The 26899-nt window shown below is 44.1% G+C and overlaps 1 long non-coding RNA gene across 1 annotated transcript in view; it reads right to left on the bottom strand.

Moving 5' to 3' along the window:
* The window catches only part of LOC125963926 (uncharacterized), a 99943-nt gene that overhangs the window by 71993 nt on the left and 1051 nt on the right, over window positions 1-26899 (bottom strand). The gene's annotated exons all lie outside the window — the stretch shown is intronic.

Below are 26899 nucleotides of genomic sequence, written 5' to 3' on the forward strand. Positions count from 1 at the left end.
TTTGGAATTTGTCCAGAGGATGAAGCGGAAGGATGAGGAACAATGAGAGACAAGTCCTAGGCGTTCAGACAGGCACATGTCACTCTAATTTCCAATCAGGAAGACGAATTGACCAAAGGCTAGGGTTGCCCATGGAAACAGTATAGGGCTTGAGGAAATCCCGCTGCTTTGTGGCCAGTTCCCATAAACACAAGTTGAACAATGGAACTCAGGGGCAGTAAAATTCACGAAACTGCAGAGTTGAAAATATCCATCACTGAAAAATATCTTGAGGAAAGTCAGAGAAAAGGACTTGTAAACAAGGGAGAATGGCAGGAAAGGGATTTGAGGAGGTAGAAAGGACTCGCCATTAAGCACAAGAAAAGGAGCTGAACATTGCCAACATTGCAGTTGGCCAAAAAGGGTGTATGCTTTTTTTTCTGTATATATTCAAGAAAAGGGCATACACTTTTTTAGCCAACCAAAGAGGTGGGCACTGGAAGTCAATACTACAAAAGATATCACTTCGCATCAGTCAGAAGAGCCATCCTCATAAAGCGTAAACAACAGAAATGCAGGACAGGGCAAGGAGAAGAGGGAGCCCTGTGAGACTTATAGTGGAAATGTATATTGCCAACGGCCATTCTGGAGAAGTGTATTGTGTTTACTAAAGCATCTAGAAAATGAGCTACAGAGCATAGGGCACTTGCACTCATGGGCGTATATCTTGGGAAAAACAAAAATCGAGAGGACACAGGCACCCCAATATTTACCCCCTCTCTGTTTAAAAGATCCTCGACTAGGATATAACTTAAATGTCTCTGGAGGGAAAAAATGGATAGAGATGTGGTACTTAGGTAGAGTGGAATATTATTCAGCCTGGAAATCAATGAAATATGGCCAGTTGTAACAACTCCGGAGGAGTTACGTATGATCATTCTAAGTGACATAATTCAAAAAGAAAAAGACACATATCATAAGATATCACTTAAAGGTGGAATCCAAAATGGTTACACATGAAATAAATTACAAAACAAAAACATAGTCAAATATGTAGAAAACACGCATAAGGCTGCTAAACGGGAAAGGTGGGGAGGGGTGAGGCATCATCCAGGAGGTTGAAATTAGCAAAGATACCATTCCAAATACCAAACTGATAATCAACAAGGCCTACACGGTAGCTAAAAGAACTGCACTCAGCACACTCAAGTCACCGGAAAAGAATATATACGACTGGTAAGAATCTGAAAAACAATTTATTGATGTCTCTCTGTACGTGAATCAAGTGGATGTACAGCAGCAAGAAACAGAGCTTTGAAAATCAGCTGTAACCAATATAGTAATAAATTGAAAAAAATAAACGACAGAGAGACAGAGAAAACCTCTTACAACTTTTCCTCAGGGACGGTGATGCAACATGGATTGAACACATCTAGACCCACAGCAGGATGAGACATAAGGCTGGAAACTGTTTGCACTAAGAGAAATGTGAGGTTGGGTGAGGAAATGCACACCCTTTAAAGTAATACTACCTGGTACCCATTCAATGGGTCCCAAATCTGCAGGTTCAAGGGATCTTCCTACAGCTAAAACATGCATGGAAAACCCAGAGGACTGTACACCATGTGATCGGGAGATGTGTCTAAAATGCACCTCATTTATCCTCTCCTGGTGCTCCTGTTCACCATTCCAGCCACGTTACTTAGAATCTCCCCACTTGGAGAATCAGCACATTTAAACTTCTGTTTCACACATTTTGCAAATTGTGAGGAGGATGAACGGGAAGAGGGGGAACCAATGAGAGAATAGTTGTAGGGGTTTGGACGGACACATATCACTCTAATTTCCCATTAAGAATAAGAATTTAAAAAAGGCTCAGCCCGCCTCGCCGGAGCCAAAATAGGGCCTGAAGCAATCCTGCGGGTTTGAGGCCAGCTCACAAAAGAGCAACTTAAAAAATGGAGCTCAGGGTCACTGCAATTCACAAATCTGCAGAGTTATAAATGAAAACTAACGTCCAAAAATATGTTGAGGTAAGGCAAAGAAGAGGATCTGAATGCAAGACAGAATTGCAAGAAACAGATTTCAAGAGATAGATTGGACTCGTCTTTAAAGCACATGAAAAGCGGCAGAATTTCGACAATGATGCAGTTGGCCCAAAAGGGCGTATGCGTTTTTTCCTGATTATATCCAGGAAAAAACGCATACGCACTTTATGGGCAACGAAGCAAGCAAGCAATGCAAATGTGCACAACAAAGAAGTCTCATTTCCCACCGGTCTAAAGGGCCATCCTAAAAAATTGTAAAAACCAGAAATGCAGGACAGGCCATGGAGAACAGAGAGCCTTTATACGCTGATGGGCAGTGTGTGAACTGCCGAGAGCCACTCTGGAGAAGTGTATGGTGGTTCCTAAATCATCTAAAAAACAGAGCTACAGAGCATAGGACACTTCCAATCATGGGAGTATATCTAGGGAAGTCTAAAAATCAACAAGACACAAGCACACCACAGTTTAGGGCTACTCTGTTTACAAGAACCTCAACTTCAGTACACCTTAAATATCCCAGGAAAGAGAACAATGGATAAAGAAGATGTGGTACTTATGTACAATGGAATATCTCTTCACCATGAAATCAATGTAATAAGGCTAGTAGAAGGATAAAGAGTGGATTTAGGTCTGATAATACTACTTGAAATAAGTCAAACAGAAAAAGAAACATATCATAAGATATCACTTATAGAGGGAGGGTAAATATGGCTGCACAAGAAATGAATTACAGAACAGAACAGTGTCTCACATTTAGAAAACACACTTATGTCAGCTTAAGGGGAAAGGAGAGGTGGGGTGATGCATAAAACCAGAGTTTGAAATTAGCACAGATACCGTTCAAGAAACCAAATAGGTATTAGACAAGATCTACACCTTGCTCAATGAACTGGCCTCAACACCCCCTATACACCACAGAGAAATATATCTGAGTAATAAGAATCTTAAAACCCATGTATTGATATATCTCCATAAGGGAATCAAGTGTGTGCAGAGCGGCACAAACACAGCAGTGAAAATGAGCTAAACCCCATTATAGAAATAAATTTTAAAAACAAAACGCAGAAACAATGAAAGAGAGAAAAATTCTTACAAAATTCGCTCAGGGGCTGTGATGCAACCTGGATTGACCACATATAAACCCACAGCTGGATAAGACATAAGGCTGGACACTTGGGGCTGAGAGGATTGGTGAGCTTTGGTGAGCAACTGCCAAAAGTTTAATGCAATACTTCATGCTACTCATTCCAAGGGTCCCAACACTCCAGGTTGAAGGGAATCTTCCTACAGCTAAACCATGCTTGGGAAATCCAGCGACTGGTATACCATATGATCAGGAAAGGTTTCTAAAATGCACCTCATTTTTCCTCTCCTGGGGCTCCGGATCAACATTCCAGCTGCTTTACTAACAATATCCCCACATGGAGAGTCAATGCCTTTAAGTTCTGGTATCGCACAGTCTGCAGTTAGTGCGGAGGATGAATGGGAATAGGGGGAACCAGTGAGAAACTAGCTGTAGCGGTTTCAATGGGCACATGTCACTCTAATTTCACATCAGTAAGAAGAATAAACCAAAGGCACAGAAAGGTGCCCCAGAAGAAGAATAGGGCCTGAAGGAATCCTGCGTTTATGAGGCAAGATCACAAAAATAAGAGCTGAAAAATGGAGCTAAGGGCCACTGCAATTCAAAAACCTGCAGAGTTGTAAAGGCCAACTATTTTGAAAAAATATATTGAGGTAAGGCTAGGAAGAGGCATTGAAAGCAAGGCAGAATTGCAGGAAACCGATTTCAGGAGGTAGACTGGAATTGCACTGAAAACATATGAAGAGAGCCAGAACCTCGACAATGATGCACTTGGCCAAAAAGGGCGTATGCGTTTTTTCCTGAATATATTCAGGAAAAATCGCATACGCCCTTTTTGCCCAACCAAGCAAGCTTGCAAAGGAAATCTGCACTACAATGAAGTCTCACTTCCCCCCCGTCAAAAGGGCCATCTGAAAAGAGTGTAAAATCCAGAAAGGCAGGACAGGTCATGGAGAACTGGGAGGCTTCTTATGCTGATGGGCAGGATGTAAATTGCCAACAGCCACTCTGGAGAAGTGTATGGTGTTTCCTGAAACATCTAAAAAACAAAGCAACAGAGCCTAGGGCACTTCCACTTATGGTCCTATAGTTTAGAGAAATTAAAATCAAAAAGACACAGCCACCCCAAAGTTTGGGATGGCTCTGTTTACAAGAACCTCATTTACGGTACAAGTTCAATATCGCAGAAAGCGAAAAATGGATAAAGAAGTTGTGGTACTTACGTACAATGCAATAACACTCAGCAATGAAATCTATGTCATCAGGCCCGTAGCAGCAAAATGAGTGGATTAAGTACAATGATTCTAACTGAAATAAGTCACACAGAAAAAGAAACATCATAAGATATCACTAATACATGGAATGTAAACTTGGCTACACAGGAACTGAATTACAAAACAGAACAGGGTCTCAAATTTAGAAAACCAACTTATGCTTGCTTAAGGGGAAAGGGGAGTTGGGGTGCTGCATAAAACCAGAGATTGAAATGAGCACAGATACCGTTTCATAAGCAAAATATGTAATAGACAAGAGCTACTCCTTGCTTAATGAAATGGACTCAACACCCCATATTCAACGCCTAGGAATATACCTGACTAGTAAGAATCATAAAACGTATGGATTTATATATCTCTGTAAGAGAATCAAGCCTGTGTACAGCGACATAAACGCAGCAGTGAAAATCAGCTAAATCCCATAATAAAAATTAATTTTTTAAACAAAACACAATGACAGTGAAATAGAGAGCAATACTTAAGTAATTCATTCAAGGCTTGTGATGCAACCTGGATTTACAACATCTAAACCCAGAGCTGGGTGACACATAAGGCTGGACACTTGGGGCTCATAGGATTGGTGAGGTTCAGTGAGCAAATGCAGACCCTTTGAAGTCATATTGCATGGTACCCATTCCATGGGTCTCAACTCTCCAGGTTTAAGGGATTCTTCCTTCAGCTAAAACATGCATGTGGAACCCAGAGTATGATCCACCGTGTGATCGGGAAACGTGTTCAAATGTGTCTCAGTTTTTGTCCCCTGGTACTCGGGTGCATATTCCAGACGCTTTACTAACACTCTCCCCACTTGGAGAGTCAGTGCCTTTAACCTCCTGTTTGGCCCAGTTTGCAATTTCTGCAGAAGATGAACAGGAATAGGGAGAACCAATGAGAGACTAGCTGGAGGTGTCTGGACGGGCAAATTTAACTCTCATTTCCCACCAGGAAGAGGAATTAACCAAAGGCTCAGCGTGCCATGCCAGAACCAGATTAGGGCCTGAAGCAATCCTGCGGTGTTGCGGCCAGCTCACAAGAAAGCGAGTTGAAGAAAGGAGATCAGGGGCACTGTAATTCACAAACCTGCAGAGTTATAAATGACAGCTATCGTCCAAAAATATATTGAAATAAGGCTGCCAAGGGGACTTGAAAGCGGGGCAGAATTGCAGGAAACCGACTTCAGGAGGTAGACTGGAATTGCATTTAAAGCATAGGAAAAGGCACAACGTCCACAATGATGCACTTGGACAAAAAGTGCGTATGCGTTTTTTCCTGAATATATTCAGGAAAAAACGCATACGCCCTTTTTGGCCAACCAAGCAAGCTTGCAAAGGAAATCTGCACTCCAATGAAGTCTCACTTCCCCCTGGTCAAAAGGGCCATCTGAAAAAAGTGTAAAATCCAGAAAGGCAGGACAGGCCATGGAGAACTGGGAGCCTTGTTATGCTGATGGTCGGGATGTAAATTGCCAACAGCCACTCTGGAGAAGTGTATGGTGTTTCCTGAAACATCTAAAAAACAAAGCCACAGAGCTTAGGGCACTTCCAAGTATGGTCCTATAGCTTAGGGAAATTAAAATCAAAAAGACACAGCCACCCCAAAGTTTGGGACGGCTCTGTTTACAAGAACCTCGTTTATGGTACAAGTTCAATATCGCAGAAAGCGAAAAATGGATAAAGAAGTTGTGGTACTTACGTACAATGCAATATCACTCAGCAATGAAATCTACGTCATCAGTCCCGTAGCAGCATAATGAGTGGATTCAGGTATGATGATTCTAACTGAAATAAGTCACACAGAAAAAGAAACATCATAAGATATCACTAATACACGGAATGTAAACTTGGCTACACAGGAACTGAATTACAAAACAGAACCGGGTCTCAAATTTCAAAAACCCACTTATGCTTGCTTAAGGGGAAAGGTGAGTTGGCGTGCTGCATAAAACCAGAGTTTGAAATGAGCACAGATACCGTTCCATAAGCCAAATATATAATAGACAAGACCTACCCCTTGCTCAATGAAATGGACTGAACAATGAGGTATCACCTCACACCTGGTAGAATGGGCATCATCAGAAAATCTACAAACAAAAAATGCTGGAAAGGGTGTGGAGAAAAGGAACCCTCTTCCACTATTGTTGGGAATATAAATTGATACAGTCACTATGGGGAACAATATGGAGTTTCTTAAGAAACTAACAATAGAATTACCATATGATACAGCAATCCCAGTACTGGACATATACCCAGACAAAACCATAAATCAAAAAGAGACATTCACCGCAATGTTCATTGCATCACTATTTACAATATCGAGGTAGTGGAAGCAACCTAAATGCCCACAGACAGACGAATGCATAAAGCTGTGGTACATATATAAAATGGAATATTACTAAGCCATGAAAAGGAATGAAATTGGGTCATTTGTAGAGACATCGATGGATCTAGAGACTGTCATACAGAGTGAAGTAAGTCAGAAAGAGAAAAACAAATCTTGTATATTCATGCATATATGTGGAACCTAGAAAAACTGTACAGATTAACCATTTGGCAAGGCATAAATAGAGCAACAGATGAAGACAACAAATGTATGGACAACAAGGGGGGAAAGCTGTTGGGGGGTGGTGGTGGGAGGAGTTGAGAGACTGGGATTGACATGTATACATTTATATGTATAAAATAGATAACCAATAAGAACCTGCTGTATAAAAATATAAAATAAAATTCAAAATTAAAAAGAAATAAAATTTAAAAAATAAAACAGAAAAAACAATTATTCCCTTCACATACATGTATTTATATGAATAAATTATTTCCATGCTTATATCTGTAAATACAAAAAAGAGGAATAAAATCTACCTTGAACCAAAAACGAAAAAGAGAAAAAAAACACAGAACCCACCAGTTACACAGAGGAAAACCGTATCAGGGCACTTGCTCCAGTTGTAAACAATTCTGAAGTTGGTCAGTGGTGGGGAATCATCTCCCATTCAGCCAGCAGCTCCCACGTAACAAGCGTCCTCATTGCAACGCTGGGCCACCGTGCCGAGGCATCTGTGAGTAAACGTGAGCTGAGCCCCAGGCCAGTTGCTGCTGAACTATTCCCACCCGTCCCAGGTAAAACACCTGAATATATACAAGGACTTGAAAGCCTAGAGGAAGGGCCATAGAGCCACACGAGTGACAGCATGCCAGCCGACTTGGTGCCTGCAGGCCAGCCAGGATGGTCCTGGCCCTGGGTGCTCTTCTGGAAGATTTCCATTTCCCTGCCTGAGATACCCATCCTGTCCCTGCCCCCACTGCTTTTTTCCTTCCTCACCTCTGCCCAGGGAGAAATTCCAGCAGCAGGTATGGGTGACACATCCTCTTCTTTAGCAGGTGGCAGCCTGGCAACTGCTGCAGAAAGTCCGGCAAAGCCCCACTCACACTGGGCCACCCACAAAGCCGTGGCCTCTCCCTCCCTCCCACCAGCCCAGCCCCGAGACTGCTGACAGGGCAGAGAAAATGGCGTCAGGCACGGCTGCAGGGGCTCTTACTGCCTGGAGTGGTATTTATATTGATCTCAACCCAGGCACACCTGGGGAGGGCTGGCCGGCACGGTAAGGCTGCCCAGGTCAGCCAATCATCACCCCTCAGGGGCTCACAGTTGCAGAAAATGGAACTTGCTGAACCGGCCAGGTCCAAGGAACAGGTGTGGGCTCCTGAGAGTCAGGATAGACAAGGGGCTGCAGCTCTAGTTTGTTTTCTAATCATTATATCTGGCCCATGAGTGGGAGACAACTTCAAGAAAACCCTCTCCTAATGAGAGGAACCCAGGAGTCAGGGACAGGAGGGGTGGGTGGTGGTTGGAGACAGAGGCCTGGTGCCCCAGGTGCAGTGGAAGTCTCTGGAAGACCAGGTGGAGGGAGGCCGCACAGAGTGATGCCCAGGGTCACAGACCTGTCGCAGCTGCTGTTTGTTAGTTCAAGTCCTGCTCTGAGGTGCTCTGTGTCAGCTCTGAGAGACAGGTGACCTGGGGGTGCTCTGCAATGAGGGCTATGTGCACGGTTCCTGTGTGCCCAGCCCTGCCACGGTACCTGCAAGGGTAGCTCTGTATCCTGGGAGGGGCCTGACCACGAGAGCCCCGTGGGCTGGGGTGGGGGTGGGGTACCTGCCCAGGTGAGCTCCATATCCTGGGATTGGTCTGACCACGAGAGCCCCATGGGCTGCTGGGGACCTGGTAAAGGATGTCAGGACAGTCAGTGAAGCCACCGAGGATATACCTCCAGTTGCTCCTAATTCCTACACCCTGCTGGTCATTCTACCAACCACCAGGACATGGTATTCTGTATTAGTCTTCAATGATGCCTTCTTTTGTATTCCATTAGTCCCAGAGTCACAAGAAATTTTGGCTTGTGAGTGGCAGGACTCAACATACAACTAAAACAATACTTCCGGGCCGTCTTGCCCCAAGGGTGCAAAAATTCCCACACCATCTTTGGGGAAAGCTTAGCTAAAGACCTAAAAGTTCTACCTCTGGAAAAGGAAACCCTCCTTCAGTACGCAAACGACATTCTGATCGCCAGCCCTACTAAGGAGGCCTCTGAACTACCAAGCCAATAAAGGATAGAAGTTGTTCAAGAAAAAGCTCAAATATCACAGACTGCGGTGACCTGCCTGGGCTTCATTCTCACAGAAGGTCGGAGAAGCCCATCCCAGGAAAGGGAAGAAACCATTTTCAGCCTTACCCCTTTCTAAAACTAGAAGACAGCTTAGGGGTTCCTGGGGAGGCCAGGGTTTGCTGCTTCTGGATCCCTAACTACAGTCTACTAGCTGGGCCTCTATATGAAACACTGAAAGGAAAAGATGATGATCCTTTTGAATAGAATCCAGAAGTGGCCTTTCAAGAATGGAAAGAGCAGTCAATTCAGACCCTTGCCCTGGAACTCCCTAATTTAGCTAAACCCTTTGACCTTTACATTCCCGGTGAAAGGTGAATCGCCATTGGAGAATTAGTGCAAAAACTGGGACCACTTGAAATGGAACAATGCAAGAATGCCATCCAGGTAGGATAAACTACGGTCACCAAGGGGCTTGGCCCACTGCCACATCTGGCCAAGATACTGGCGGTATCTAAAAACCTGGAAATCAGCAGCCCAAAAGGCCACCTCCCTCCTAAGGGAAAAGGACCCCACGTGGTGATCCTAACCACCAACCATGCCCTGAAGTTGCAGGGTTCGCTCCGTGGGCACACCGACCTCGAGTGAGGAGGCCCTCCAACTCCAACATCCAGAGAGATAACCAGGGGCAACAGGGCACCATGACGACTCGTGTGAACATCACTTGACCTGGAGTTTCTCTCATAAAACAACAAGAGTGTGTCCCAAAAGAGTAGACTACTGCTTGCAGGACTTACTGCACCCAGAGGGGAGCTAATAATCTTGGCGGGGGAACCGTATATCACACTGTCACCATAGAAAAGCCTACAGACACCATGATGATGGTGGCCAATAAGACCGGCTGGACTCCTGTTTACTTCAAAAGGCTGTTGACTCAGTGGCCATCATGGTCCTTGATCACCACTGACCCTGGACTGTCTGGGACTTGAGCAGGCAGGGCTCTGACACCTGGTGCTGTTTGTACGTTAATTCAGGGGCCTAATTGAAGAAAGTGCAGACTACTGGTCAGAGCATCTAGGCTGGCAGAAACGGTCAGCCTAAGGTGGCTGAACAAATGTGGGGCGGGGTGAAACCGGCCCCCACAGCGTCTCTGCACATCTCTTTCCTGGACCCTTAAAGGCCATTAGAATCTATAACACTTCCAATGCTGGTGCTCAGGTGGACGAGCAGGGAGGCAGGGGGCCTGGGGACAATCAACGTCACCTGGAGGCTGCTGGGGAGAAGCTCTGACCCTCGCCCCCGGGTATGAGGGCTCCCAACTCAGCACTCAGCAGTTACAGAAGAAGGGTCTGCACCCTCAGCACTCCAAGAATGAGGAACGGGACAAAAGGCAGAGGAGGGGTTTGTCCCCAGCAAAGCCCATTAAAAATCCCTGGGAGATAAAAATAGAATCTGGGCAATAAAGTCAAGTCTAACCTTTTTTATCCTTTGTGCTTTGTCTAATTTCATGTGCTGCTAGGGTCCCGCATGCAGAGGTTCCACACCCGGCACTTCAGACCAGATTTCCTAGTGCAGAATGGCTGGGTCGACACCTCAGCTCCTGGGGCCCAGTGCAGACTCCGCGATATAGAGCCTGAGCTGCAGCCAACCCGGCCCTCGAGAGCTCCGCCCCCTCCCTCCCACTGACTCTGACAGGATCTCTACACAGCAGCCCAGCCCACAGCCCACGGGGTAGTGCATGCTCTCACCTCTCCATTCTCTGATCAAAATATAAAGTTTCCTTTGCTTGTGAACCAAACTCAGTCTCGATCTGTTGGCCCCAATGACACTGGGCAGGGGGACACTTGTTGGGGTCCACTCTGGAGGATCAGTAACAGAAATTGAGACTATTGTAACCTCAATGAACAGATGTGTGAGCCAAACTGTAGTTAACATAGAACAGTGTATAAGGCTCGGGTAAAATAAGATGTTTCTAACACTTCCATTTGATATTTCCATCACTTTATTATAAGCAAGTTCAGTGAAAAGGTTTGTCTTATTTGTCAGGTCAATATTAGAGAAACGAAGTGATTTCTTTCCAAGGATGTACATCTAATAATCTTGGTTAAAGCTTCAATCTTGTTTTAAATGCTTTTCCATTGAAAATGATACCTCTCTTTCAGCTCCCCCATTTCCGAGAAGTATAAAATCTTATAATTTATTATTACCAAAGGAGAAAGGTGGGAGGAGGGATAAATTAACAGTTTGGGATTAACACATACACACTGCTATGTATAAAATAGATCATCAACAAGGAACTACTGTATAGCACAGGGAACTACACTCAACATTTTGCAATAACCTATAAGGGGAAATAATCTGAAAAAGAATAGATATTTTTATTGACATCATCTATCAATGACAGTTAAAGTGTAACCTAAGGGAAGCTGGTGGTGAGTGCTTCTGACCCTGAAGACTTCAATCATCTAAAGTTTGGACCCTGCCTACTTCCAAGGCCCTTAATGAACATATGTGTAGCCGTAGTTTAAAAAATTCCCCAGTTTGGGTTTCGGGGAGACACTGATTTTGAAAAAGCCCTGGTGTTCTCCTTACATGAATGGGACTCTTCCTACTGCTAAAACATGTCTGTCACACCCAGAGGATGCTATACCGTCTGATCGGGAAGAGTTTGGAAAAGGCATCTCATCTCCTCATCTCCTGGTGCTCGGGTTCACCCCTCCAGCGTCTTTACTAACAGTCTCCCCACTTGGAGATGTCAGCACTGTCAACATCCTGTTGCGTACAGTTTGGAATTTGTCCAGAGGATGAAGCGGAAGGATGAGGAACAATGAGAGACAAGTCCTAGGCGTTCAGACAGGCACATGTCACTCTAATTTCCAATCAGGAAGACGAATTGACCAAAGGCTAGGGTTGCCCATGGAAACAGTATAGGGCTTGAGGAAATCCCGCTGCTTTGTGGCCAGTTCCCATAAACACAAGTTGAACAATGGAACTCAGGGGCAGTAAAATTCACGAAACTGCAGAGTTGAAAATATCCATCACTGAAAAATATCTTGAGGAAAGTCAGAGAAAAGGACTTGTAAACAAGGGAGAATGGCAGGAAAGGGATTTGAGGAGGTAGAAAGGACTCGCCATTAAGCACAAGAAAAGGAGCTGAACATTGCCAACATTGCAGTTGGCCAAAAAGGGTGTATGCTTTTTTTTCTGTATATATTCAAGAAAAGGGCATACACTTTTTTAGCCAACCAAAGAGGTGGGCACTGGAAGTCAATACTACAAAAGATATCACTTCGCATCAGTCAGAAGAGCCATCCTCATAAAGCGTAAACAACAGAAATGCAGGACAGGGCAAGGAGAAGAGGGAGCCCTGTGAGACTTATAGTGGAAATGTATATTGCCAACGGCCATTCTGGAGAAGTGTATTGTGTTTACTAAAGCATCTAGAAAATGAGCTACAGAGCATAGGGCACTTGCACTCATGGGCGTATATCTTGGGAAAAACAAAAATCGAGAGGACACAGGCACCCCAATATTTACCCCCTCTCTGTTTAAAAGATCCTCGACTAGGATATAACTTAAATGTCTCTGGAGGGAAAAAATGGATAGAGATGTGGTACTTAGGTAGAGTGGAATATTATTCAGCCTGGAAATCAATGAAATATGGCCAGTTGTAACAACTCCGGAGGAGTTACGTATGATCATTCTAAGTGACATAATTCAAAAAGAAAAAGACACATATCATAAGATATCACTTAAAGGTGGAATCCAAAATGGTTACACATGAAATAAATTACAAAACAAAAACATAGTCAAATATGTAGAAAACACGCATAAGGCTGCTAAACGGGAAAGGTGGGGAGGGGTGAGGCATCATCCAGGAGGTTGAAATTAGCAAAGATACCATTCCAAATACCAAACTGATAATCAACAAGGCCTACACGGTAGCTAAAAGAACTGCACTCAGCACACTCAAGTCACCGGAAAAGAATATATACGACTGGTAAGAATCTGAAAAACAATTTATTGATGTCTCTCTGTACGTGAATCAAGTGGATGTACAGCAGCAAGAAACAGAGCTTTGAAAATCAGCTGTAACCAATATAGTAATAAATTGAAAAAAATAAACGACAGAGAGACAGAGAAAACCTCTTACAACTTTTCCTCAGGGACGGTGATGCAACATGGATTGAACACATCTAGACCCACAGCAGGATGAGACATAAGGCTGGAAACTGTTTGCACTAAGAGAAATGTGAGGTTGGGTGAGGAAATGCACACCCTTTAAAGTAATACTACCTGGTACCCATTCAATGGGTCCCAAATCTGCAGGTTCAAGGGATCTTCCTACAGCTAAAACATGCATGGAAAACCCAGAGGACTGTACACCATGTGATCGGGAGATGTGTCTAAAATGCACCTCATTTATCCTCTCCTGGTGCTCCTGTTCACCATTCCAGCCACGTTACTTAGAATCTCCCCACTTGGAGAATCAGCACATTTAAACTTCTGTTTCACACATTTTGCAAATTGTGAGGAGGATGAACGGGAAGAGGGGGAACCAATGAGAGAATAGTTGTAGGGGTTTGGACGGACACATATCACTCTAATTTCCCATTAAGAATAAGAATTTAAAAAAGGCTCAGCCCGCCTCGCCGGAGCCAAAATAGGGCCTGAAGCAATCCTGCGGGTTTGAGGCCAGCTCACAAAAGAGCAACTTAAAAAATGGAGCTCAGGGTCACTGCAATTCACAAATCTGCAGAGTTATAAATGAAAACTAACGTCCAAAAATATGTTGAGGTAAGGCAAAGAAGAGGATCTGAATGCAAGACAGAATTGCAAGAAACAGATTTCAAGAGATAGATTGGACTCGTCTTTAAAGCACATGAAAAGCGGCAGAATTTCGACAATGATGCAGTTGGCCCAAAAGGGCGTATGCGTTTTTTCCTGATTATATCCAGGAAAAAACGCATACGCACTTTATGGGCAACGAAGCAAGCAAGCAATGCAAATGTGCACAACAAAGAAGTCTCATTTCCCACCGGTCTAAAGGGCCATCCTAAAAAATTGTAAAAACCAGAAATGCAGGACAGGCCATGGAGAACAGAGAGCCTTTATACGCTGATGGGCAGTGTGTGAACTGCCGAGAGCCACTCTGGAGAAGTGTATGGTGGTTCCTAAATCATCTAAAAAACAGAGCTACAGAGCATAGGACACTTCCAATCATGGGAGTATATCTAGGGAAGTCTAAAAATCAACAAGACACAAGCACACCACAGTTTAGGGCTACTCTGTTTACAAGAACCTCAACTTCAGTACACCTTAAATATCCCAGGAAAGAGAACAATGGATAAAGAAGATGTGGTACTTATGTACAATGGAATATCTCTTCACCATGAAATCAATGTAATAAGGCTAGTAGAAGGATAAAGAGTGGATTTAGGTCTGATAATACTACTTGAAATAAGTCAAACAGAAAAAGAAACATATCATAAGATATCACTTATAGAGGGAGGGTAAATATGGCTGCACAAGAAATGAATTACAGAACAGAACAGTGTCTCACATTTAGAAAACACACTTATGTCAGCTTAAGGGGAAAGGAGAGGTGGGGTGATGCATAAAACCAGAGTTTGAAATTAGCACAGATACCGTTCAAGAAACCAAATAGGTATTAGACAAGATCTACACCTTGCTCAATGAACTGGCCTCAACACCCCCTATACACCACAGAGAAATATATCTGAGTAATAAGAATCTTAAAACCCATGTATTGATATATCTCCATAAGGGAATCAAGTGTGTGCAGAGCGGCACAAACACAGCAGTGAAAATGAGCTAAACCCCATTATAGAAATAAATTTTAAAAACAAAACGCAGAAACAATGAAAGAGAGAAAAATTCTTACAAAATTCGCTCAGGGGCTGTGATGCAACCTGGATTGACCACATATAAACCCACAGCTGGATAAGACATAAGGCTGGACACTTGGGGCTGAGAGGATTGGTGAGCTTTGGTGAGCAACTGCCAAAAGTTTAATGCAATACTTCATGCTACTCATTCCAAGGGTCCCAACACTCCAGGTTGAAGGGAATCTTCCTACAGCTAAACCATGCTTGGGAAATCCAGCGACTGGTATACCATATGATCAGGAAAGGTTTCTAAAATGCACCTCATTTTTCCTCTCCTGGGGCTCCGGATCAACATTCCAGCTGCTTTACTAACAATATCCCCACATGGAGAGTCAATGCCTTTAAGTTCTGGTATCGCACAGTCTGCAGTTAGTGCGGAGGATGAATGGGAATAGGGGGAACCAGTGAGAAACTAGCTGTAGCGGTTTCAATGGGCACATGTCACTCTAATTTCACATCAGTAAGAAGAATAAACCAAAGGCACAGAAAGGTGCCCCAGAAGAAGAATAGGGCCTGAAGGAATCCTGCGTTTATGAGGCAAGATCACAAAAATAAGAGCTGAAAAATGGAGCTAAGGGCCACTGCAATTCAAAAACCTGCAGAGTTGTAAAGGCCAACTATTTTGAAAAAATATATTGAGGTAAGGCTAGGAAGAGGCATTGAAAGCAAGGCAGAATTGCAGGAAACCGATTTCAGGAGGTAGACTGGAATTGCACTGAAAACATATGAAGAGAGCCAGAACCTCGACAATGATGCACTTGGCCAAAAAGGGCGTATGCGTTTTTTCCTGAATATATTCAGGAAAAATCGCATACGCCCTTTTTGCCCAACCAAGCAAGCTTGCAAAGGAAATCTGCACTACAATGAAGTCTCACTTCCCCCCCGTCAAAAGGGCCATCTGAAAAGAGTGTAAAATCCAGAAAGGCAGGACAGGTCATGGAGAACTGGGAGGCTTCTTATGCTGATGGGCAGGATGTAAATTGCCAACAGCCACTCTGGAGAAGTGTATGGTGTTTCCTGAAACATCTAAAAAACAAAGCAACAGAGCCTAGGGCACTTCCACTTATGGTCCTATAGTTTAGAGAAATTAAAATCAAAAAGACACAGCCACCCCAAAGTTTGGGATGGCTCTGTTTACAAGAACCTCATTTACGGTACAAGTTCAATATCGCAGAAAGCGAAAAATGGATAAAGAAGTTGTGGTACTTACGTACAATGCAATAACACTCAGCAATGAAATCTATGTCATCAGGCCCGTAGCAGCAAAATGAGTGGATTAAGTACAATGATTCTAACTGAAATAAGTCACACAGAAAAAGAAACATCATAAGATATCACTAATACATGGAATGTAAACTTGGCTACACAGGAACTGAATTACAAAACAGAACAGGGTCTCAAATTTAGAAAACCAACTTATGCTTGCTTAAGGGGAAAGGGGAGTTGGGGTGCTGCATAAAACCAGAGATTGAAATGAGCACAGATACCGTTTCATAAGCAAAATATGTAATAGACAAGAGCTACTCCTTGCTTAATGAAATGGACTCAACACCCCATATTCAACGCCTAGGAATATACCTGACTAGTAAGAATCATAAAACGTATGGATTTATATATCTCTGTAAGAGAATCAAGCCTGTGTACAGCGACATAAACGCAGCAGTGAAAATCAGCTAAATCCCATAATAAAAATTAATTTTTTAAACAAAACACAATGACAGTGAAATAGAGAGCAATACTTAAGTAATTCATTCAAGGCTTGTGATGCAACCTGGATTTACAACATCTAAACCCAGAGCTGGGTGACACATAAGGCTGGACACTTGGGGCTCATAGGATTGGTGAGGTTCAGTGAGCAAATGCAGACCCTTTGAAGTCATATTGCATGGTACCCATTCCATGGGTCTCAACTCTCCAGGTTTAAGGGATTCTTCCTTCAGCTAAAACATGCATGTGGAACCCAGAGTATGATCCACCGTGTGATCGGGAAACGTGTTCAAATGTGTCTCAGTTTTTGTCCCCTGGTACTCGGGTGCATATTCCAGACGCTTTACTAACACTCTCCCCACTTGGAGAGTCAGTGCCTTTAACCTCCTGTTTGGCCCAGTTTGCAATTTCTGCAGAAGATGAACAGGAATAGGGAGAACCAATGAGAGACTAGCTGGAGGTGTCTGGACGGGCAAATTTAACTCTCATTTCCCACCAGGAAGAGGAATTAACCAAAGGCTCAGCGTGCCATGCCAGAACCAGATTAGGGCCTGAAGCAATCCTGCGGTGTTGCGGCCAGCTCACAAGAAAGCGAGTTGAAGAAAGGAGATCAGGGGCACTGTAATTCACAAACCTGCAGAGTTATAAATGACAGCTATCGTCCAAAAATATATTGAAATAAGGCTGCCAAGGGGACTTGAAAGCGGGGCAGAATTGCAGGAAACCGACTTCAGGAGGTAGACTGGAATTGCATTTAAAGCATAGGAAAAGGCACAACGTCCACAATGATGCACTTGGACAAAAAGTGCGTATGCGTTTTTTCCTGAATATATTCAGGAAAAAACGCATACGCCCTTTTTGGCCAACCAAGCAAGCTTGCAAAGGAAATCTGCACTCCAATGAAGTCTCACTTCCCCCTGGTCAAAAGGGCCATCTGAAAAAAGTGTAAAATCCAGAAAGGCAGGACAGGCCATGGAGAACTGGGAGCCTTGTTATGCTGATGGTCGGGATGTAAATTGCCAACAGCCACTCTGGAGAAGTGTATGGTGTTTCCTGAAACATCTAAAAAACAAAGCCACAGAGCTTAGGGCACTTCCAAGTATGGTCCTATAGCTTAGGGAAATTAAAATCAAAAAGACACAGCCACCCCAAAGTTTGGGACGGCTCTGTTTACAAGAACCTCGTTTATGGTACAAGTTCAATATCGCAGAAAGCGAAAAATGGATAAAGAAGTTGTGGTACTTACGTACAATGCAATATCACTCAGCAATGAAATCTACGTCATCAGTCCCGTAGCAGCATAATGAGTGGATTCAGGTATGATGATTCTAACTGAAATAAGTCACACAGAAAAAGAAACATCATAAGATATCACTAATACACGGAATGTAAACTTGGCTACACAGGAACTGAATTACAAAACAGAACCGGGTCTCAAATTTCAAAAACCCACTTATGCTTGCTTAAGGGGAAAGGTGAGTTGGCGTGCTGCATAAAACCAGAGTTTGAAATGAGCACAGATACCGTTCCATAAGCCAAATATATAATAGACAAGACCTACCCCTTGCTCAATGAAATGGACTGAACAATGAGGTATCACCTCACACCTGGTAGAATGGGCATCATCAGAAAATCTACAAACAAAAAATGCTGGAAAGGGTGTGGAGAAAAGGAACCCTCTTCCACTATTGTTGGGAATATAAATTGATACAGTCACTATGGGGAACAATATGGAGTTTCTTAAGAAACTAACAATAGAATTACCATATGATACAGCAATCCCAGTACTGGACATATACCCAGACAAAACCATAAATCAAAAAGAGACATTCACCGCAATGTTCATTGCATCACTATTTACAATATCGAGGTAGTGGAAGCAACCTAAATGCCCACAGACAGACGAATGCATAAAGCTGTGGTACATATATAAAATGGAATATTACTAAGCCATGAAAAGGAATGAAATTGGGTCATTTGTAGAGACATCGATGGATCTAGAGACTGTCATACAGAGTGAAGTAAGTCAGAAAGAGAAAAACAAATCTTGTATATTCATGCATATATGTGGAACCTAGAAAAACTGTACAGATTAACCATTTGGCAAGGCATAAATAGAGCAACAGATGAAGACAACAAATGTATGGACAACAAGGGGGGAAAGCTGTTGGGGGGTGGTGGTGGGAGGAGTTGAGAGACTGGGATTGACATGTATACATTTATATGTATAAAATAGATAACCAATAAGAACCTGCTGTATAAAAATATAAAATAAAATTCAAAATTAAAAAGAAATAAAATTTAAAAAATAAAACAGAAAAAACAATTATTCCCTTCACATACATGTATTTATATGAATAAATTATTTCCATGCTTATATCTGTAAATACAAAAAAGAGGAATAAAATCTACCTTGAACCAAAAACGAAAAAGAGAAAAAAAACACAGAACCCACCAGTTACACAGAGGAAAACCGTATCAGGGCACTTGCTCCAGTTGTAAACAATTCTGAAGTTGGTCAGTGGTGGGGAATCATCTCCCATTCAGCCAGCAGCTCCCACGTAACAAGCGTCCTCATTGCAACGCTGGGCCACCGTGCCGAGGCATCTGTGAGTAAACGTGAGCTGAGCCCCAGGCCAGTTGCTGCTGAACTATTCCCACCCGTCCCAGGTAAAACACCTGAATATATACAAGGACTTGAAAGCCTAGAGGAAGGGCCATAGAGCCACACGAGTGACAGCATGCCAGCCGACTTGGTGCCTGCAGGCCAGCCAGGATGGTCCTGGCCCTGGGTGCTCTTCTGGAAGATTTCCATTTCCCTGCCTGAGATACCCATCCTGTCCCTGCCCCCACTGCTTTTTTCCTTCCTCACCTCTGCCCAGGGAGAAATTCCAGCAGCAGGTATGGGTGACACATCCTCTTCTTTAGCAGGTGGCAGCCTGGCAACTGCTGCAGAAAGTCCGGCAAAGCCCCACTCACACTGGGCCACCCACAAAGCCGTGGCCTCTCCCTCCCTCCCACCAGCCCAGCCCCGAGACTGCTGACAGGGCAGAGAAAATGGCGTCAGGCACGGCTGCAGGGGCTCTTACTGCCTGGAGTGGTATTTATATTGATCTCAACCCAGGCACACCTGGGGAGGGCTGGCCGGCACGGTAAGGCTGCCCAGGTCAGCCAATCATCACCCCTCAGGGGCTCACAGTTGCAGAAAATGGAACTTGCTGAACCGGCCAGGTCCAAGGAACAGGTGTGGGCTCCTGAGAGTCAGGATAGACAAGGGGCTGCAGCTCTAGTTTGTTTTCTAATCATTATATCTGGCCCATGAGTGGGAGACAACTTCAAGAAAACCCTCTCCTAATGAGAGGAACCCAGGAGTCAGGGACAGGAGGGGTGGGTGGTGGTTGGAGACAGAGGCCTGGTGCCCCAGGTGCAGTGGAAGTCTCTGGAAGACCAGGTGGAGGGAGGCCGCACAGAGTGATGCCCAGGGTCACAGACCTGTCGCAGCTGCTGTTTGTTAGTTCAAGTCCTGCTCTGAGGTGCTCTGTGTCAGCTCTGAGAGACAGGTGACCTGGGGGTGCTCTGCAATGAGGGCTATGTGCACGGTTCCTGTGTGCCCAGCCCTGCCACGGTACCTGCAAGGGTAGCTCTGTATCCTGGGAGGGGCCTGACCACGAGAGCCCCGTGGGCTGGGGTGGGGGTGGGGTACCTGCCCAGGTGAGCTCCATATCCTGGGATTGGTCTGACCACGAGAGCCCCATGGGCTGCTGGGGACCTGGTAAAGGATGTCAGGACAGTCAGTGAAGCCACCGAGGATATACCTCCAGTTGCTCCTAATTCCTACACCCTGCTGGTCATTCTACCAACCACCAGGACATGGTATTCTGTATTAGTCTTCAATGATGCCTTCTTTTGTATTCCATTAGTCCCAGAGTCACAAGAAATTTTGGCTTGTGAGTGGCAGGACTCAACATACAACTAAAACAATACTTCCGGGCCGTCTTGCCCCAAGGGTGCAAAAATTCCCACACCATCTTTGGGGAAAGCTTAGCTAAAGACCTAAAAGTTCTACCTCTGGAAAAGGAAACCCTCCTTCAGTACGCAAACGACATTCTGATCGCCAGCCCTACTAAGGAGGCCTCTGAACTACCAAGCCAATAAAGGATAGAAGTTGTTCAAGAAAAAGCTCAAATATCACAGACTGCGGTGACCTGCCTGGGCTTCATTCTCACAGAAGGTCGGAGAAGCCCATCCCAGGAAAGGGAAGAAACCATTTTCAGCCTTACCCCTTTCTAAAACTAGAAGACAGCTTAGGGGTTCCTGGGGAGGCCAGGGTTTGCTGCTTCTGGATCCCTAACTACAGTCTACTAGCTGGGCCTCTATATGAAACACTGAAAGGAAAAGATGATGATCCTTTTGAATAGAATCCAGAAGTGGCCTTTCAAGAATGGAAAGAGCAGTCAATTCAGACCCTTGCCCTGGAACTCCCTAATTTAGCTAAACCCTTTGACCTTTACATTCCCGGTGAAAGGTGAATCGCCATTGGAGAATTAGTGCAAAAACTGGGACCACTTGAAATGGAACAATGCAAGAATGCCATCCAGGTAGGATAAACTACGGTCACCAAGGGGCTTGGCCCACTGCCACATCTGGCCAAGATACTGGCGGTATCTAAAAACCTGGAAATCAGCAGCCCAAAAGGCCACCTCCCTCCTAAGGGAAAAGGACCCCACGTGGTGATCCTAACCACCAACCATGCCCTGAAGTTGCAGGGTTCGCTCCGTGGGCACACCGACCTCGAGTGAGGAGGCCCTCCAACTCCAACATCCAGAGAGATAACCAGGGGCAACAGGGCACCATGACGACTCGTGTGAACATCACTTGACCTGGAGTTTCTCTCATAAAACAACAAGAGTGTGTCCCAAAAGAGTAGACTACTGCTTGCAGGACTTACTGCACCCAGAGGGGAGCTAATAATCTTGGCGGGGGAACCGTATATCACACTGTCACCATAGAAAAGCCTACAGACACCATGATGATGGTGGCCAATAAGACCGGCTGGACTCCTGTTTACTTCAAAAGGCTGTTGACTCAGTGGCCATCATGGTCCTTGATCACCACTGACCCTGGACTGTCTGGGACTTGAGCAGGCAGGGCTCTGACACCTGGTGCTGTTTGTACGTTAATTCAGGGGCCTAATTGAAGAAAGTGCAGACTACTGGTCAGAGCATCTAGGCTGGCAGAAACGGTCAGCCTAAGGTGGCTGAACAAATGTGGGGCGGGGTGAAACCGGCCCCCACAGCGTCTCTGCACATCTCTTTCCTGGACCCTTAAAGGCCATTAGAATCTATAACACTTCCAATGCTGGTGCTCAGGTGGACGAGCAGGGAGGCAGGGGGCCTGGGGACAATCAACGTCACCTGGAGGCTGCTGGGGAGAAGCTCTGACCCTCGCCCCCGGGTATGAGGGCTCCCAACTCAGCACTCAGCAGTTACAGAAGAAGGGTCTGCACCCTCAGCACTCCAAGAATGAGGAACGGGACAAAAGGCAGAGGAGGGGTTTGTCCCCAGCAAAGCCCATTAAAAATCCCTGGGAGATAAAAATAGAATCTGGGCAATAAAGTCAAGTCTAACCTTTTTTATCCTTTGTGCTTTGTCTAATTTCATGTGCTGCTAGGGTCCCGCATGCAGAGGTTCCACACCCGGCACTTCAGACCAGATTTCCTAGTGCAGAATGGCTGGGTCGACACCTCAGCTCCTGGGGCCCAGTGCAGACTCCGCGATATAGAGCCTGAGCTGCAGCCAACCCGGCCCTCGAGAGCTCCGCCCCCTCCCTCCCACTGACTCTGACAGGATCTCTACACAGCAGCCCAGCCCACAGCCCACGGGGTAGTGCATGCTCTCACCTCTCCATTCTCTGATCAAAATATAAAGTTTCCTTTGCTTGTGAACCAAACTCAGTCTCGATCTGTTGGCCCCAATGACACTGGGCAGGGGGACACTTGTTGGGGTCCACTCTGGAGGATCAGTAACAGAAATTGAGACTATTGTAACCTCAATGAACAGATGTGTGAGCCAAACTGTAGTTAACATAGAACAGTGTATAAGGCTCGGGTAAAATAAGATGTTTCTAACACTTCCATTTGATATTTCCATCACTTTATTATAAGCAAGTTCAGTGAAAAGGTTTGTCTTATTTGTCAGGTCAATATTAGAGAAACGAAGTGATTTCTTTCCAAGGATGTACATCTAATAATCTTGGTTAAAGCTTCAATCTTGTTTTAAATGCTTTTCCATTGAAAATGATACCTCTCTTTCAGCTCCCCCATTTCCGAGAAGTATAAAATCTTATAATTTATTATTACCAAAGGAGAAAGGTGGGAGGAGGGATAAATTAACAGTTTGGGATTAACACATACACACTGCTATGTATAAAATAGATCATCAACAAGGAACTACTGTATAGCACAGGGAACTACACTCAACATTTTGCAATAACCTATAAGGGGAAATAATCTGAAAAAGAATAGATATTTTTATTGACATCATCTATCAATGACAGTTAAAGTGTAACCTAAGGGAAGCTGGTGGTGAGTGCTTCTGACCCTGAAGACTTCAATCATCTAAAGTTTGGACCCTGCCTACTTCCAAGGCCCTTAATGAACATATGTGTAGCCGTAGTTTAAAAAATTCCCCAGTTTGGGTTTCGGGGAGACACTGATTTTGAAAAAGCCCTGGTGTTCTCCTTACATGAATGGGACTCTTCCTACTGCTAAAACATGTCTGTCACACCCAGAGGATGCTATACCGTCTGATCGGGAAGAGTTTGGAAAAGGCATCTCATCTCCTCATCTCCTGGTGCTCGGGTTCACCCCTCCAGCGTCTTTACTAACAGTCTCCCCACTTGGAGATGTCAGCACTGTCAACATCCTGTTGCGTACAGTTTGGAATTTGTCCAGAGGATGAAGCGGAAGGATGAGGAACAATGAGAGACAAGTCCTAGGCGTTCAGACAGGCACATGTCACTCTAATTTCCAATCAGGAAGACGAATTGACCAAAGGCTAGGGTTGCCCATGGAAACAGTATAGGGCTTGAGGAAATCCCGCTGCTTTGTGGCCAGTTCCCATAAACACAAGTTGAACAATGGAACTCAGGGGCAGTAAAATTCACGAAACTGCAGAGTTGAAAATATCCATCACTGAAAAATATCTTGAGGAAAGTCAGAGAAAAGGACTTGTAAACAAGGGAGAATGGCAGGAAAGGGATTTGAGGAGGTAGAAAGGACTCGCCATTAAGCACAAGAAAAGGAGCTGAACATTGCCAACATTGCAGTTGGCCAAAAAGGGTGTATGCTTTTTTTTCTGTATATATTCAAGAAAAGGGCATACACTTTTTTAGCCAACCAAAGAGGTGGGCACTGGAAGTCAATACTACAAAAGATATCACTTCGCATCAGTCAGAAGAGCCATCCTCATAAAGCGTAAACAACAGAAATGCAGGACAGGGCAAGGAGAAGAGGGAGCCCTGTGAGACTTATAGTGGAAATGTATATTGCCAACGGCCATTCTGGAGAAGTGTATTGTGTTTACTAAAGCATCTAGAAAATGAGCTACAGAGCATAGGGCACTTGCACTCATGGGCGTATATCTTGGGAAAAACAAAAATCGAGAGGACACAGGCACCCCAATATTTACCCCCTCTCTGTTTAAAAGATCCTCGACTAGGATATAACTTAAATGTCTCTGGAGGGAAAAAATGGATAGAGATGTGGTACTTAGGTAGAGTGGAATATTATTCAGCCTGGAAATCAATGAAATATGGCCAGTTGTAACAACTCCGGAGGAGTTACGTATGATCATTCTAAGTGACATAATTCAAAAAGAAAAAGACACATATCATAAGATATCACTTAAAGGTGGAATCCAAAATGGTTACACATGAAATAAATTACAAAACAAAAACATAGTCAAATATGTAGAAAACACGCATAAGGCTGCTAAACGGGAAAGGTGGGGAGGGGTGAGGCATCATCCAGGAGGTTGAAATTAGCAAAGATACCATTCCAAATACCAAACTGATAATCAACAAGGCCTACACGGTAGCTAAAAGAACTGCACTCAGCACACTCAAGTCACCGGAAAAGAATATATACGACTGGTAAGAATCTGAAAAACAATTTATTGATGTCTCTCTGTACGTGAATCAAGTGGATGTACAGCAGCAAGAAACAGAGCTTTGAAAATCAGCTGTAACCAATATAGTAATAAATTGAAAAAAATAAACGACAGAGAGACAGAGAAAACCTCTTACAACTTTTCCTCAGGGACGGTGATGCAACATGGATTGAACACATCTAGACCCACAGCAGGATGAGACATAAGGCTGGAAACTGTTTGCACTAAGAGAAATGTGAGGTTGGGTGAGGAAATGCACACCCTTTAAAGTAATACTACCTGGTACCCATTCAATGGGTCCCAAATCTGCAGGTTCAAGGGATCTTCCTACAGCTAAAACATGCATGGAAAACCCAGAGGACTGTACACCATGTGATCGGGAGATGTGTCTAAAATGCACCTCATTTATCCTCTCCTGGTGCTCCTGTTCACCATTCCAGCCACGTTACTTAGAATCTCCCCACTTGGAGAATCAGCACATTTAAACTTCTGTTTCACACATTTTGCAAATTGTGAGGAGGATGAACGGGAAGAGGGGGAACCAATGAGAGAATAGTTGTAGGGGTTTGGACGGACACATATCACTCTAATTTCCCATTAAGAATAAGAATTTAAAAAAGGCTCAGCCCGCCTCGCCGGAGCCAAAATAGGGCCTGAAGCAATCCTGCGGGTTTGAGGCCAGCTCACAAAAGAGCAACTTAAAAAATGGAGCTCAGGGTCACTGCAATTCACAAATCTGCAGAGTTATAAATGAAAACTAACGTCCAAAAATATGTTGAGGTAAGGCAAAGAAGAGGATCTGAATGCAAGACAGAATTGCAAGAAACAGATTTCAAGAGATAGATTGGACTCGTCTTTAAAGCACATGAAAAGCGGCAGAATTTCGACAATGATGCAGTTGGCCCAAAAGGGCGTATGCGTTTTTTCCTGATTATATCCAGGAAAAAACGCATACGCACTTTATGGGCAACGAAGCAAGCAAGCAATGCAAATGTGCACAACAAAGAAGTCTCATTTCCCACCGGTCAAAAGGGCCATCCTAAAAAATTGTAAAAAGCAGAAATGCAGGACAGGCCATGGAGAACAGGGAGCCTTTATACGCTGATGGGCAGTGTGTGAACTGCCGAGAGCCACTCTGGAGAAGTGTATGGTGGTTCCTAAATCATCTAAAAAACAGAGCTACAGAGCATAGGACACTTCCAATCATGGGAGTATATCTAGGGAAGTCTAAAAATCAACAAGACACAAGCACACCACAGTTTAGGGCTACTCTGTTTACAAGAACCTCAACTTCAGTACACCTTAAATATCCCAGGAAAGAGAACAATGGATAAAGAAGATGTGGTACTTATGTACAATGGAATATCTCTTCACCATGAAATCAATGTAATAAGGCTAGTAGAAGGATAAAGAGTGGATTTAGGTCCGATAATACTACTTGAAATAAGTCAAACAGAAAAAGAAACATATCATAAGATATCACTTATAGAGGGAGGGTAAATATGGCTGCACAAGAAATGAATTACAGAACAGAACAGTGTCTCACATTTAGAAAACACACTTATGTCAGCTTAAGGGGAAAGGAGAGGTGGGGTGATGCATAAAACCAGAGTTTGAAATTAGCACAGATACCGTTCAAGAAACCAAATAGGTATTAGACAAGATCTACACCTTGCTCAATGAACTGGCCTCAACACCCCCTATACACCGCAGAGAAATATATCTGAGTAATAAGAATCTTAAAACCCATGTATTGATATATCTCCATAAGGGAATCAAGTGTGTGCAGAGCGGCACAAACACAGCAGTGAAAATGAGCTAAACCCCATTATAGAAATAAATTTTAAAAACAAAACGCAGAAACAATGAAAGAGAGAAAAATTCTTACAAAATTCGCTCAGGGGCTGTGATGCAACCTGGATTGACCACATATAAACCCACAGCTGGATAAGACATAAGGCTGGACACTTGGGGCTGAGAGGATTGGTGAGCTTTGGTGAGCAACTGCCAAAAGTTTAATGCAATACTTCATGCTACTCATTCCAAGGGTCCCAACACTCCAGGTTGAAGGGAATCTTCCTACAGCTAAACCATGCTTGGGAAATCCAGCGACTGGTATACCATATGATCAGG

This window comes from Orcinus orca, chromosome 3 (genome assembly GCF_937001465.1).
Source record: "Orcinus orca chromosome 3, mOrcOrc1.1, whole genome shotgun sequence".
Taxonomy (NCBI): Eukaryota; Metazoa; Chordata; class Mammalia; order Artiodactyla; family Delphinidae; genus Orcinus; species Orcinus orca.